The 14,016-nt window shown below is 51.5% G+C and overlaps 4 non-coding genes across 4 annotated transcripts; all 4 read right to left on the reverse strand.

The window, feature by feature from the left end:
• Positions 1 to 100: 100 nt before the first annotated feature.
• Positions 101 to 264, reverse strand: LOC135393602 (U1 spliceosomal RNA). The gene has a single exon (XR_010422702.1). It is a non-coding gene; the product is annotated as a U1 spliceosomal RNA (small nuclear RNA).
• Positions 265 to 1,423: 1,159 nt separating this feature from the next.
• On the reverse strand, positions 1,424 to 1,587 carry LOC135393596 (U1 spliceosomal RNA). The gene has a single exon (XR_010422696.1). It is a non-coding gene; the product is annotated as a U1 spliceosomal RNA (small nuclear RNA).
• A 6,118-nt stretch (positions 1,588 to 7,705) lies between these two features.
• Positions 7,706 to 7,869, reverse strand: LOC135393599 (U1 spliceosomal RNA). Its single transcript, XR_010422699.1, has one exon. It is a non-coding gene; the product is annotated as a U1 spliceosomal RNA (small nuclear RNA).
• Positions 7,870 to 9,969: 2,100 nt separating this feature from the next.
• On the reverse strand, positions 9,970 to 10,133 carry LOC135393593 (U1 spliceosomal RNA). Its single transcript, XR_010422693.1, has one exon. It is a non-coding gene; the product is annotated as a U1 spliceosomal RNA (small nuclear RNA).
• Positions 10,134 to 14,016: the final 3,883 nt, after the last annotated feature.

Raw genomic sequence — 14,016 nt, forward strand, 5'->3', positions numbered from 1 at the left:
CCCAGGTGTACGTCAGTTTCCGTATCAAATTGTCAAAGGAGAAAGGCTCTTCTAGGCCCCATGCAAGTGTTTTATATTCTGTTTTTTTATTCTATAGAAATGGGGGCGAGCGCGTACGCAAGTCCCCTGTATCAGAAATCGCATGTCCCAGCTACCCCGATTTGGGGAAGTGGCGCGTTTCAACCAAAGCGCAGCGCAATGCCTTGGCCTCCACGCGAGGAGCCTACCTCGTTGATCAAAGGCTTCCCGACACCAGGTAAGTATGCCAACACTTGCATCGTCAACTGTCCCCAAGGTAGCACTATATGCAAAGAGAAAGGTGTTACTATGGCACGTGGTGTAATTGACCTGTTTCTTATTTAAATTTGCTATTTTCCAGTGGCGTAACGCTGTAACGGTAATTATGACGCCCTCGACGGTTGACGACAGCCCGTTAATACTGGGCTGTCGTGAGGCGCTCTACTACGTGAAGTACTGCAAACGGTGCGAACTCCCGCATTCGATTCAATGGAAGTGAAGACATTTGCAGTACACTCGACCATTCGATTCGGAAAAGTGCCGAGGGTGTGCAGCGCGAGTTCACAAAGTATGCTGGGCTGTACCGCATGAACTAGTGCAAAAAGTGCCAACTCCCGCATCCCATTCAATGGAGGTGCAGACATTTGCAGTACACTGGACCATTCGATTGGGAAAAGTGCCGTGGGTGTGGAGCACGAATTCACAAAATATGCGGGGCAGTCACCCCTTGAACTTGTACAAACAGTGCGAAATCCCGGGTTCGATTCAACGGAAGCGCAGACGTTTACAGTACACTCGACCATGCGATTCGGAAAAGTGTCGAGGGTGTGCAGCGCGAGTTCACAAAGTATGCTGGGCTGTACCGCATCAACTAGACAAAACAGTGCTAACTCCCGTATTCGATTCAACGGAAGTGCTGAAATTTGCTGTACAGTGGACCACTCAATTGGGAAAAGTGCGGTGGGTGTGCAGCACAAGTTCACAAAATATGCGGGGCAGTCACCCTTTGAACTAGTGCAAACAGTGCGAAATCTCGAGCTCGATTCAACGGAAGCGCAGACGTTTACAGTGCACTCGACCATTTCATTGGGAAAAGAGCTGTGGGTGTACAGCACAAGTTTACAAAATATGTGGGGCTGTACCCCATGAACTAGTGCAAACAGTGCGAACTCCCACATTCGATTCAACGGAAGTGCAGACGTTTGCAGTGCGCTCGACCATTCGATTGGGAAATGTGCCTTGGGAGTGAAGCACGATCGAGTTCACAAAAAATACTCTATGTGGTGAGTAGTTGTGGTGCATGGCCCAGGTGTACGTCAGTTTCCGTATCAGATTGTCAAAGGAGAAAGGCTCTTCTAGGCCCCATGCAAGTGTTTTATATTCTGTTTTTTTTTTTCTATAGAAACGGGGACGAGCGCGTACGCAAGCCCCCTCTACCAAAAATTGCATGTCCCAGCTACCCCATTTTGGGGAAGTGGCGCGTTTCAACCAAAGCGCAGTGCAATGCCTTGGCCTCCACGCGGGGAGTCTACCTCGTTGATCATAGGCTTCCCGACACCAGGTAAGTATGCCAACTAGTGATGTGTCAATCGCGAATGATTCGATCACAGTGAACGAATCACCGGACTGAACTGTGCGTGTCGATTCTTCGATCACGCAAGTATCAGTTCAACAGTTCACCAACTCACCAAGACCACATCCACGATGACATCTACAATCGCAACAGGCAAACAGGCACGAACAGACATAAAAAAGCGGCGAGTCCATCGCGCCATCTGTGGACGTTGTTGCCATGCGGAGGCGGAGAGGGCGTACGTCGTACTGTGGAGTTGAGGGGAGGGCAGTTCGTAAGGTAGAGAGACCCATGGAGGCGCGGGTGATTCGTTCGCACCAGAGCTGGTTCATACCGAGAGTGTTCGAGGGAATCGAGAGTCGGAGAACTGACGAACTAAGCAGATGAATGCTAGATCTCCGGATCGGAGAACGAGCTGGAGGCAGGGAGTGAGATACGGGTATCGAAGCGCCAGTGGGCAGTGTAATGCCGTGTAGTCGCTGCGCTTTTCGGTTCAGAGAGGCTCGCCGGCGCCGTTTGTTGTTTGCAGTCGTGCCTCTCGTATGACGGAGGGCGCCTTGTCGTGCCGCCGTGGCTAGTTGACCTCAAAGGCTCACATTAATGAGTTTTTGGATAACTTGCAATACAGGACCACTGTGTGTGCAACCTGGGAATATCAGGTGGTGCAATGAAGCGATCTGTCAGAAGGACATGCATTGCCGCTCCATACCTCATCTCACGTTTCACAACGCAGGCTACATAAATAGCGCCTGAACAACGTGTTTAATCGCGAGTATACTGAATGGGACCAACGATCAAGTCTGAAAGAAGTCCTGAGACGATCCACATGAGCAGCTACGGCTTTGTTTACTGTCTGTTTGGCCGCCGATCACGGGAACAGCAATGTCTTCAATCCCTAGGGATCCATGCTCTTCGCTTCATGATCAGTGTTCGTGTGGTTCGGGAGTGAGAGAACTGATGAGCTGAATCGCTGAGTGAGAGTTGGACAGAGCGCAACGAGCTCGGAGAACGGGTGAATGGGGTTGTAGCGGTGGCGCTCTTTGAGTTGTTTGCTGAGAAATGGTTTTGACTGCAGTGAGCTCCTGTGCTTTTGTGTATGTGCCGTCTCTTCCTTGCTGTGCTCACTCGCTGTGCATTGGTGTGATGTAGCCGCTGTGGCTCTATGAGTTGGCTCGCTGTTTACGACTCGCGCGCTGTCGTCGTTCATGAATTGATGTGATTTGGGAGCTGTGGACTCCTTGTGCACGGGATGGAAGGCTGCCTCAGGCGATAGGTATGAGGGAGAAGAATGAGGCCTGGCCGACGTAAGAGGAGACGGGTTTTATTTCGGGATCAGCGCGACCGGCTGGTCTGGACTGTGCGCTCAACGGAACTGATTGCCGAGCGTGGCGCGCGGTTGCGATGTTGATGAGGCTGGCCGCGTTGCGTCGGCATCGTCGTCACGACATGGCTCCCCCCCTCTGACTGGACGGAGTCCTTGGGATAAAAGTGGCTGGTCACCAGGTGGGTCGACCAGTGCACGTGAGGTCGCCTGGATTTGCATGGTAGGGTGGGAGCGGCAGGGGGAACCGGGTGGTGCAGAGGGGCTGACGAGGTCACAGTAGCCAGAGGTGGTGGGTCTGCGATGTAAGCTGGCTTCAGCCTGTCGATAGCGATGACGTCGTGACGTCGTCCGACGTCGACGACGTATGTCTTGATGTTACGCTTGACGACGAGGTAAGGGCCATCGTAGCGAGGATCGAGGGGCTTCCGGAGGGCATCGCGGCGCACAAAGACATGGGTGCACGTCTTCAGGTCTTGGCTGACGAAAACGTGGGTGGTAGGTGGTGTCCGGGGGGTACAGGGCGTAGTTTGGCCATGATGTCACGGAGGGCCTCGGCGTACTGCTGCGGGTCGGGAAGGCCGGTGCAGAGTCGCGATGAAGAACTTTGCAAGAATTCGCCGGGTAAACGTAGGTTGTCACCGTACACTAATTCGGCTGACGAGCATTGGAAGTCGGTCTTCAAGGCGGACCGAATACCAAGGAGGACCATTGGCAAGGTCTCGGTCTAACGAGTTGAGTGGTGTGCGCGGAGAGAGGTTTTCAACTGACGGTGAAAACGTTCCACCATCCCGTTGGCTGCAGGGTGGTAGGCAGTCGTGCGTACTCGAGTTATTCCTAGGGTCTTCATGAGGTCGGCGAATAGACGAGACTCGAACTGGCGTCCGCGATCTGTAGTGATGGTGGTGGGGACGCCAAAACGCGCTATCCAACCGGCGACGAAAGCTTGAGCGACGACTCCTGCAGTGATGTCTTGTATGGGGAACGCTTCGGGCCAACGGGTGAACCTGTCTACGCAAGTAAGCAGGTACGTGAACCCGTTGGATGGTGGTAGGGGGCCCACAAGGTCCAGATGAATGTGGTCAAAACGACGTGTGGGAAGTGGTATGCTTGACACAGGTGTGATGGTGTGGCGCTGAATTTTCGTTTGCTGACAGTGAATGCATGCTCGTGTCCAGGCACTGATGTCGGCGTTCATCTTGGACCAAACAAATCGTGAGTGGCCCGAACTCCTGGGTGAGACAGACCATGAAGGGCGTCGAAAATGAGACGACGAAAATTGTGCGGGACAAATGGTCGTGGAGAGCCGGTGGACGTGTCGCAGACGAGACGGGTGTCTGAATATGGGACAGAACGTTCTTCGAAACGTAAGGAGGATGACGAACGTAGGTCAGCGAGCTCCTGACATTCCTGATGGGTAGCCATGACAGCGAAATCGACTCGGAGGAGGCCAGGAACGTGGAGGCTGTTGATGTGGACGCGAGAGAGAGCGTCGGCGACAGCATTGTCCCGTCCATGAACGTGACGGATGTCTGAAGTGAACTCGGAAATAAAGGCGAGTTGTCGGAGTTCACGAGGAGAGTAACCAACTGCATTAGTTGACAGAGCGAAGGTGAGCGGTTTGTGATCTGTGAGCACGAAAAATGGGCGGCCTTCAACGAAGAATCTGAACTGTTTGATGGCGAGGTAGATAGCGAGGAGTTCCCTGCCGAAGGTACTGTAGCGGGTTTCTCGTGGTGATAGTGATTTAGAGAAGAACTCGAGCGGGGACCATTGACCTGCGAGGTGTTGTTGCAGGACAGCGCCTACAGCGGTGTTCGACGCATCAACCATGATGCTTGTGGGAGCGTCCGGTTTCGGGTGGACGAGAAGCGTGGCACGAGATAGCTTGTCCTTGAGTTCAGCGAATGCAGCGGCGGCAGAGTCCGTCCAGGTGAAAGTAGGGGCTGCCGCGCGTTTGTGACGGAGAAGGTCGTGCAGTGGCTGTAAAATCTGCGCACATCCAGGAATAAACCGGCGGTAAAAATTTACCAGCCCTAGAAATTCCCGCAGCTGCCGAAGGTTGGTTGGGGCGGGGAACTTCTGGATGGCTTCCACTTTGCACTGGAGAGGGGTGATACCGTGCCTGTCGACGTGGTGGCCGAGAAAGTCGAGTTGTGAGACAGCAAATTCACTCTTGGCCATGTTAATGACAATGCCATGAGCATCGAGTCGTTCGCAGAGCAACCGGAGGTGCTGTTCATGCTCTGCTTCGGATGTGCTTGCGATGAGAATGTCGTCCAAATATGCGAAGCAGAAATCCAGGCCGCGAAGTACTTGGTCGACAAAACGCTGAAATGATTGGGCGGCGTTGCGGAGTCCGAACGGCATGCGAACGAACTCAAATAGCCCAAATGGGGTGATGATCGCCGTTTTTGGGATGTCTTCGGGAGCTACAGGGATTTGATGATACGCGCGCACAAGATCGATTTTTGAGAAGCAGGTTGCACCATGTAGGTTGGCTGCAAAGTCTCGGAGATTAGGCAGCGGGTAACGGTCTGGGATGGTTACTTTGTTCAGGGCTCTATAATCGCCACACGGGCGCCAATCTCCGGTCTTTTTCGGAACGAGGTGGAGTGGAGATGCCCAAGTACTGGATGACGGTCGAATCAGTCCGCGGTCCAGCATATGTTGAAATTCCTGCCGAGCGACGCGAAGCTTCTCAGGAGCGAGGCGGCGAGCTCGAGCGTATACCGGAGGCCCTGTCGTGGCAATGTAATGCTGGACGTCGTGCTTGACTGGGCGTTCGGTGTTGGGGGACGGTGCGAGGTTTGGAAAACTTCGGACGATAGCTTCAAATCTAGATTTGGGAGCTGGGCGGACCAGTACGGGACTTAGCATAGATGGAGAAGACGGAATGCCATACACTGTAAGGTTCGTCTGAGTGTCCAAAAGGCGGCGTCGGTTCATATCGACGAGAAGGCAAAAATGTGCAAAAAAATCGGCGCCAATGATGGGATGCTTGACCTGGGCAACGAGAAACACCCATCGAAAGTTTCGACGGAGACCAAGGTCAAGGGTACCCAAGCGCTCGCCGTATGTGGGGATGGGACAGCCATTGGCGTCTTCGAGGGTGGATGCGATGCATCGTTTCTTGTCGCCGGGTGCAGGAGGAACGACGCTAACTTCGGCGTCGGTATCGACGAGATACCGGACGCCTGTCAGTCGGTCCATGATGAAAAAGAGGGATGGGCGGCGACAAGGGGTGCCAACAGAGCTGGTCGCCATCAGTTGTTGGCCGGTCCGTTTCCCGCAAACGAACATGGTGGGGTGCACTTGCGAGCACGGTTGCCAAAGGTAGCGTGGTACCAGCAGAAGTTGCTGTTGGGATCGGACGGTCTTGAACGACTGCGGCGGCGGCGGAACTGCGGAGTCCAATTGCGTGTGCGTGCAGGACTTGGGCTGCGGGAGCGGGGATTTGGAAGGCTGGTTGTGACAAGATCGGTGAGCTTTTCGAGATCCGCACGCAACTTTGCCAGCTCGGACTGCTCGCTGGATATAGACGACAATGCCGGAGCTGACATGGGCAAGGACATGTTGTCCATGATTTTGTCGGCCAACTGTGCCAAGGCTTCTAGGGTAATGCCTAGGGGAAGTGGCGCGTTTCAACCAAAGCGCAGTGCAATGCCTTGGCCTCCACGCGGGGAGCCTACCTCGTTGATCACAGGCTTCCCGACACCAGGTAAGTATGCCAACACTTGCATCCTCAACTGTCCCCAAGGTAGCACCATATGCAAAGAGAAAGGTGTTTGGTGTAGCGGCAGGGAAAATCCACGTAGTTACGATGCCGCAGTCTTAGTAACTCCTACTTGTCACTACCGCACGTGTTGTAATTGACCTGTTTCTTATTTAAATTTGCTATTTTCCAGTGGCGTAACGCTGTAACAGTAATTACGACGCCCTCGACGGTTGACGACAGCCCGTTAATACTGGGCTGTCGTGGGGCGCTCTTCTCCGTGAAGTACTGCAAGCGGTGTGAGCTCCCGCATCCGATTCAACGGAAGTGCAGTACTCTCGACCATTCGATTAGGAAAAGTGCCCAGGGTGTGCAGCACGAGGTCACAACGTATGCTGGCTGTACCGCATGAACTAGTGCAAAAAGTGCGAACTCCCGCATCCCATTAAATGGAAGTGCAGACATTTGCACTACACTGGACCATTCGATTGGGAAAAGTGCAGTGGGTGTGGAGCACGAATTCACAAAATATACTGCGCTGTACTGCATGAACTAGACCAAACAGTGCGAACTCCCGTATTCGATGAAACGGAAGTGCTGGCATTTGCAGTACAGTGGACCATTCGATTGCGAAAATTATCCGTGGGTGTGCAGCACGAGTTCACAAAATATGCGGGGCCCGTACCTCATGAGCTAGAGCAAACAGTGTGAACTCCCGAATTCGATTCAACGGAAGCGCAGACATTTACAGTACACCCGACCATTTCATTGGGAAAAGTGCTGTGGGTGTACAGCACGAGTTCACAAAATATGCACCCCATGAACTAGTGCAAACAGTGCGAACTCCCGCATTCGATTCAACGGAAGTGCTGACATTTGCAGTACAGTGGACCATTCGATTGGGAAATGTGCCCTGGGGAGTGAAGCACGATCGAGTTCACAGAAAATACTTATGTGGTGAGTAGTTGTGGTGCATGGCCCAGGTCTACGTCAGTTTCCGTATCAGATTGTCAAAGGAGAAAGGCTCTTCAAGGCCCCATGCAAGTGTTTTATATTCTTTTTTTTTATTCTATAGAAACGGGGGCGAGCGCGTACGCAAGCCCCCTGTACCAGAAATTGCATGTCCCAGCTACCCCGATTTGGGGAAGTGGCGCGTTTCAACCAAAGCGCAGTGCAATGCCTTGGCCTCCACGCGGGGAGCCTACCTCGTTGATCACAGGCTTCCCGACACCAGGTAAGTATGCCAACACTTGCATCGTCAACTGTCCCCAAGGTAGCACTATATGCAAAGAGAAAGGTGTTTGGTGTAGCGGCACGGAAGATCCACGTAGTTACGATGCCGCAGTCTTAATAACTCCTACTTGCCACTATGGCACGTGGTGTAATTGACCTGTTTCTTATTTAAATTTGCTACTTTCCAGTGGTGTAACGCTGTAACGGTAATTATGACGCCCTCGACGGTTGACGACAGCCCGTTAATACTGGGCTGTCGTGGGGCGCTCTACTCCGTGAAGTACTGCAAACGGTGTGAGCTCCCGCATCCCATTCAACGGAAGTGCAGTACTCTCGACCATTCGATTAGGAAAAGTGCCGAGGGTGTCCAGCACGAGTTCAAAAAGTATGCTGGGCTGTACCGCATCAACTAGTGAAACAGTGCGAACTCCTGCATTCGATTCAATGGAAGTGAAGACATTTGCAGTACTCTCGACCATTCGATTGGGAAAAGTGCCGAGGGTGTGCAGCACGAGTTCATAAAGAATGCTGGCTGTACCGCATGAACTATATGCAAAAAGTGCGAACTCCCGCATCCCATTAAATGGAAGTGCAGACATTTGCACTACACTGGACCATTCGATTGGGAAAAGTGCCTTGGGTGTGGAGCACGAATTCACAAAATATACTGCGCTGTACCGCATGAACTAGACCAAACAGTGCGAACTCCCGTATTCGATTAAACGGAAGTGCTGACATTTGCAGTACAGTGGACCATTCGATTGCGAAAATTGCCGTGGGTGTGCAGCACGAGTTCACAAAATATGCTGGGCCCGTACCTCATGAGCTAGAGCAAACAGTGTGAACTCCCGAATTCGATTCAACGGAAGCGCAGACATTTACAGTACACTCGACCATTTCATTGGGAAAAGTGCTGTGGGTGTACAGCACGAGTTCACAAAATATGCACGCCATGAACTAGTGCAAACAGTGCGAACTCCCGCATTCGATTCAACGGAGGTGCACGTGCGTTAGCTTGCACGTGGTGTAATTGACCTGTTTCTTATTTAAATTTGCTACTTTCCAGTGGCGTAACGCTGTAACGAAAATTATGACGCCCTCAATGGTTGACGACAGCCCGTTAATACTGGGCTGTCGTGGGGCGCTCTACTACGTGAAGTACGGCAAACGGTGCGAACTCCCGCATTCGATTCAATGGAAGTGAAGACATTTGCAGTACACTCGACCATTCGATTGGGAAAAGTGCCGAGGGTGTGCAGCACAAGTTCACAAAGTATGCTGGGCTGTACCGCATGAACTAGTGCAAAAAGTGCCAACTCCCGCATCCCATTCAATGGAAGTGCAGACATTTGCAGTACACTGGTCCATTCGATTGGGAAAAGTGCCGTGGGTGTGGAGCACGAATTCACAAAATATGCGGGGCAGTGACCCCTTGAACTTGTGCAAACAGTGCGAAATCCCGGGTTCGATTCAACGGAAGCACAGACGTTTACAGTACACTCGACCATTCGATTCGGAAAAGTGCCGAGGGTGTGCAGCGCGAGTTCACAAAGTATGCTGGGCTGTACCGCATGAACTAGACAAAACAGTGCAAGCTCCCGTATTCGATTCAACGAAAGTACTGACATTTGCAGTACAGTGGACCATTCGATTGGGAAAAGTGCGGTGGGTGTGAAGCACGAGTTCACAAAATATGCTGGGCCCGTACCTCATGAGCAAGAGCAAACAGTGCGAAATCCCGGGTTCGATTCAACGCAAGCGCAGACGTTTACAGTACACACGACCATTTCATTGGGAAAAGTGCTGTGGGTGTACAGCACGAGTTCACAATATATGCGGGGCTGAACCCCATGAACTAGTGCAAACAGTGCGAACTCCCGCATTCGATTCAACGGAAGTGCAGACGTTTGCAGTGCGCTCGACCATTCGATTGGGAAATGTGCCTTGGGAGTGAAGCACGATCGAGTTCACAAAAAATACTCTATGTGGTGAGTAGTTGTGGTGCATGGCCCAGGTGTACGTCAGTTTCCGTATCAAATTGTCAAAGGAGAAAGGCTCTTCAAGGCCCCATGCAAGTGTTTTAGATTCTGGTTTTTTATTCTATAGAAACGAGGGCGAGCGCGTACGCAAGCCCCCTCTACCAAAAATTGCATGTCCCAGCTACCCCGATTTGGGGAAGTGGCGCGTTTCAACCAAAGCGCAGTGCAATGCCTTGGCCTCCACGCGGGGAGCCTACCTCGTTGATCACAGGCTTCCCGACACCAGGTAAGTATGCAAACACTTGCATCGTCAACTGTCCCCAAGGTAGCACTGCATGCAAAGAGAAAGGTGTTTGGTGTAGCGGCAGGGAAAATCCACGTAGTTACGATGCCGCAGTCTTAGTAACTCCTACTTGTCACTACGGCACGTGTTGTAATTTACCTGTTTCTTATATAAATTTGCTATTTTCCACTGGCGTATCGCTGTAACTGTAATTATGACGCCCTCGACGGTTGACGACAGCCCGTTAATACTGGGCTGTCGTGGGGCGCTCTACTCCGTGAAGTACTGCAAACGGTGTGAGCTCCCGCATCCCATTCAACGGAAGTGCAGACATTTGCAGTACACTCGACCATTCGATTGGGAAAAGTACCAAGGGTGTGCAGCACGAGTTCACAAAATATGCTGGGCTATACCCCATGAACTAGTGCAAACAGTGCGAACTCCCGCATTCGATTCAATGGATGTGCAGACATTTGCAGTACACTCGACCATTCGATTGGGAAAATGTGCCGAGGGTGTGAAGCACGAGTTCACAAAATATGCTGGGCTGTACTCCATGAACTACTGCCAGCGGTGCTAGCTCCCGCATTCGATTCAACGGAAGTGCAGGCATTTGCAGTACAGGTCCCTACAAAAGTTTACGGAACACGCGAGTGGTGTATTTTCTCCTCGGTACGACACCCTGGCGGCAAGCGGAAGCTGGCGAAATCTGTCCAGTTCACTGCCTCAGAGGGGTGGACGACTGCGCTCTTAGCGACACACAGGGGCAGTTTCGGTATGATTGCTGTTGTATGTGACCGCGAAGTGAGTTGGATTTTACTGTTGTGCTCGTCAACAACTCGTGACTCACGTCAGTTGTTTATCACTCAATCAGTTATCAATGTCAGCGTCAATTGTTTATCAGCTTGTCACGCCTCGTCCATAATAAAGCAACTGTTTACAAGATACCTTTCTTTCTCTTGTCTACGTATCATGGCTTTCAAATAAAAGCAATACACCGTAAAGTGTTGCCATTATGATTCATCCTTGTTATCACGATGATAGAGGCGAGCTCCCTGTCTCAACAAGCGTTGAATCACGAGTTGTTGACGAGCACAACAGTAAAATCCAACTCAATTTGCGGGCACATACAACAGTAATCGTACCGAAACTACCGCTGTGTGTCGCTAAGAGCGCAGTCGTCCACCCCTCTGAGGCAGTGAACTGGCCTGATTTTGCCAGCTTCCGCTTGCTGATAGGGTGTCGTACCGAGGAGAAAACACACCGCTCGCGTGTTCCGTAAACTTTTGTCGGGACCTGTACACTGGACCATTCGATTGGGAAAAGTGTCGTCTTTCTCTCTGGTTTGTACGCGTTGTCCATGTCGACTACGTGTACGCATTAAAAGAAAGTTCGGATCCGCCGCGGGCTTCGAACCTGAAAACGGGGACCAATGTCGGGGAAAGGTGGTCGGTGTCAGGAACTTCGAGATTGCGGTATATCCATAATCTTTGCGATCTGAGAAACATGTGTACGAAACATGTCAGTTCAAAACTGCTTAGATTTTACTCAAACGAATTATTACAAAGCCTCTGTGAAGCGAGAGGGCGCTGAAAGCAACACACTGCAGGAGCTGTTGATAGAGATTTTGGCCGTTAGGAAGAGCGTAACTTGAAGCGCGTCGTGCGACGTCACGGCTAAATGACCCCCTTGGGCGTGTTCTATTGTTGTCCCGTCGTCAGCCAATCGCCGATGCCATATTGATGCTGATCATTGTTTACAGTGCAATGAGGGAAGACACGAGCGTACGAGTTCTCCGAAAACCTTTCGTCCTTGAACTCTTTCAGTTTGGAAACAAAGCCTCCTTATCACAGGCGCCTGTGGGTCCTAAGCAGGTTATCCCTGCAGATTACATTCAGCTGTAGCTGCACACACACTGTAGCACCACATAGCTGTCGACCAGCTGTGGACAGCATCAAAATGGCGCATACCAGGTGTCTGGTAAGCGGATTCCGTTTGGGTTCAGGCTTTTTGGGCGGCGCGACGACGGCTGTGACGTCGAAGTAGGCTCCATCCATGAGGCGGCAAAAGATCAGAGAATGACCAAACTGTCCCTATAAATGTAGACGGGTAGAAGTCCAGCGGACCGGTAGGGAAGTACGAAGGGAGTGGCCTCAGGATAAGAGCCGCCGATATTTCTAACAGAGACTATTTTTCTTCTGGGACTGAGACTCATCATTGACATGGTATTTAAAAGGTTAGGTAAGACGTGTTAAAGGTTCATGAGAATTGTGGGTCAACAGTCCGGAGGGAAGAAAGGGTCCGTACAGATTTTTACAGCCGGAGTGAATGGCCGCTATGTTGGAGTGTGGAGGGGAGTATCACGTCTGTGGCATGTGGATCTGAACACGGTTTCTAGGATATATAGTTTAACGTTGTCAAAATTGTGACCAGGAACGTTAAAGTGTTCGGTGACTGCTTTGGGGAGTTTATTGCACGTGTCGGTTCTGTGTTCGGTAAGGCGGTTGTTCATTTGTTGGCCAGTTTCACCAGTGTATTACGAGTACATAGAGCAGACGCCGCATTCAATGCAGTATATGTAGGGTTCTTCGTTTTCGGGTTCAGCCCGATTTTTCACCATAGTTTCCCCCGAACAAGTTTTCAAGAATTCCGGTGAAACCTGGTATCTACCCGAAATCCTTGCGGTCCTTCAACTTGTCGTTCTCAGTAAACCGTCCGAAAAGTCAGTCGTAGAATCAGCAAAGAAAGCTCTTTGTGACAACCTATTTGTGCTCCTTTTATGATCGCCTCAAGCAGGAGTCTAACACCAGCTTTTGTGGAGCTCGGGCATGTGTTTGAATCGCGGTTTGAATACCGCGGTCATTCACTGTTCCACTTCCGATCCGAAATGTAGGCTCCGTGCAGTAAAGTTTCGGAGTACTGGTAGCGCCCCCTCCCGTGAAAGCCGTTTCCAACTGGGTAGGGGGTTGACACATGGTGGCAATGTAGGGCAATGGAAAACGCAGATCGCAACACTAAAATGTGTCAACTAAAGATGACCACAGCAGGAGATACTGTTGCTTTGTTTGTGGTTGTAACATTGAGAGCGATGTTAGCAAGGAAACTGGGAAGAGCTTGAAGTTTCACCGCTTCCCAGTTCAAAATAGGAAGCCGATCGCGACAGCGCTGGGTATCTGTCACCCAAAATAATTCAAACGACAACATTAAGATTTTAATTTGTTTGTTAAAGCAAGCATATTATTCTAAATTTCAAGAAGAAGAGTAATCCTTTCTCCACAAAAAGATTGGGATCAGTGTTTTCCGGACGGCTACACAACTGCTCCTGCTGCTGATGAGCTTCGGAAAATTTTGAGGTCAACAACTACCAACCCCGGGAAGACTGTTCTGAACTCCCTAAACTCTGGTGAGCTGTTGTAGAGGAGGTGGAGTTCCTCTACATGAGTCCTGACCAGAGATGATGGAATGTCCTAGCGGGCAGATGGACGTGGCCTCACGCTAGGACGGTGCCGGTAGAACTGCCGTGCCAGTGCCGTAGCGCGTGGCAGCAGAGGCACGTCGTCATCGTCGTCCACGGGCCGCTACATCCCCCCCCCCTCAGACGCGGAGCGGTGCATGCGGTTGAGGTTCGCGTCGATACCACGAAGAGGAGAATGATGACGGCTCGTAGATGGTGGACGGCTGGGTGTACGGCTTGTGCTTGTGGCTGTTGATACAGCAGCAGCGGGATGGCGTGAACAAGAGTGCTGCGATCCGGGCGGGTTCCAGTGATGGGATGTGAATGCCGATTGGTTGAGTGGTTGGGTGCTTGAGTGGTTGCTGATTGTGTTTAGTGTCTGCTGAGTGCGTTGAGCCCTTGTTGAGTGCGCTGAGTGCTTGCTGAGTGATTGCTGCCGA

This window comes from Ornithodoros turicata, chromosome 4, assembly GCF_037126465.1.
Source record: "Ornithodoros turicata isolate Travis chromosome 4, ASM3712646v1, whole genome shotgun sequence".
NCBI classification, from domain to species: Eukaryota; Metazoa; Arthropoda; class Arachnida; order Ixodida; family Argasidae; genus Ornithodoros; species Ornithodoros turicata.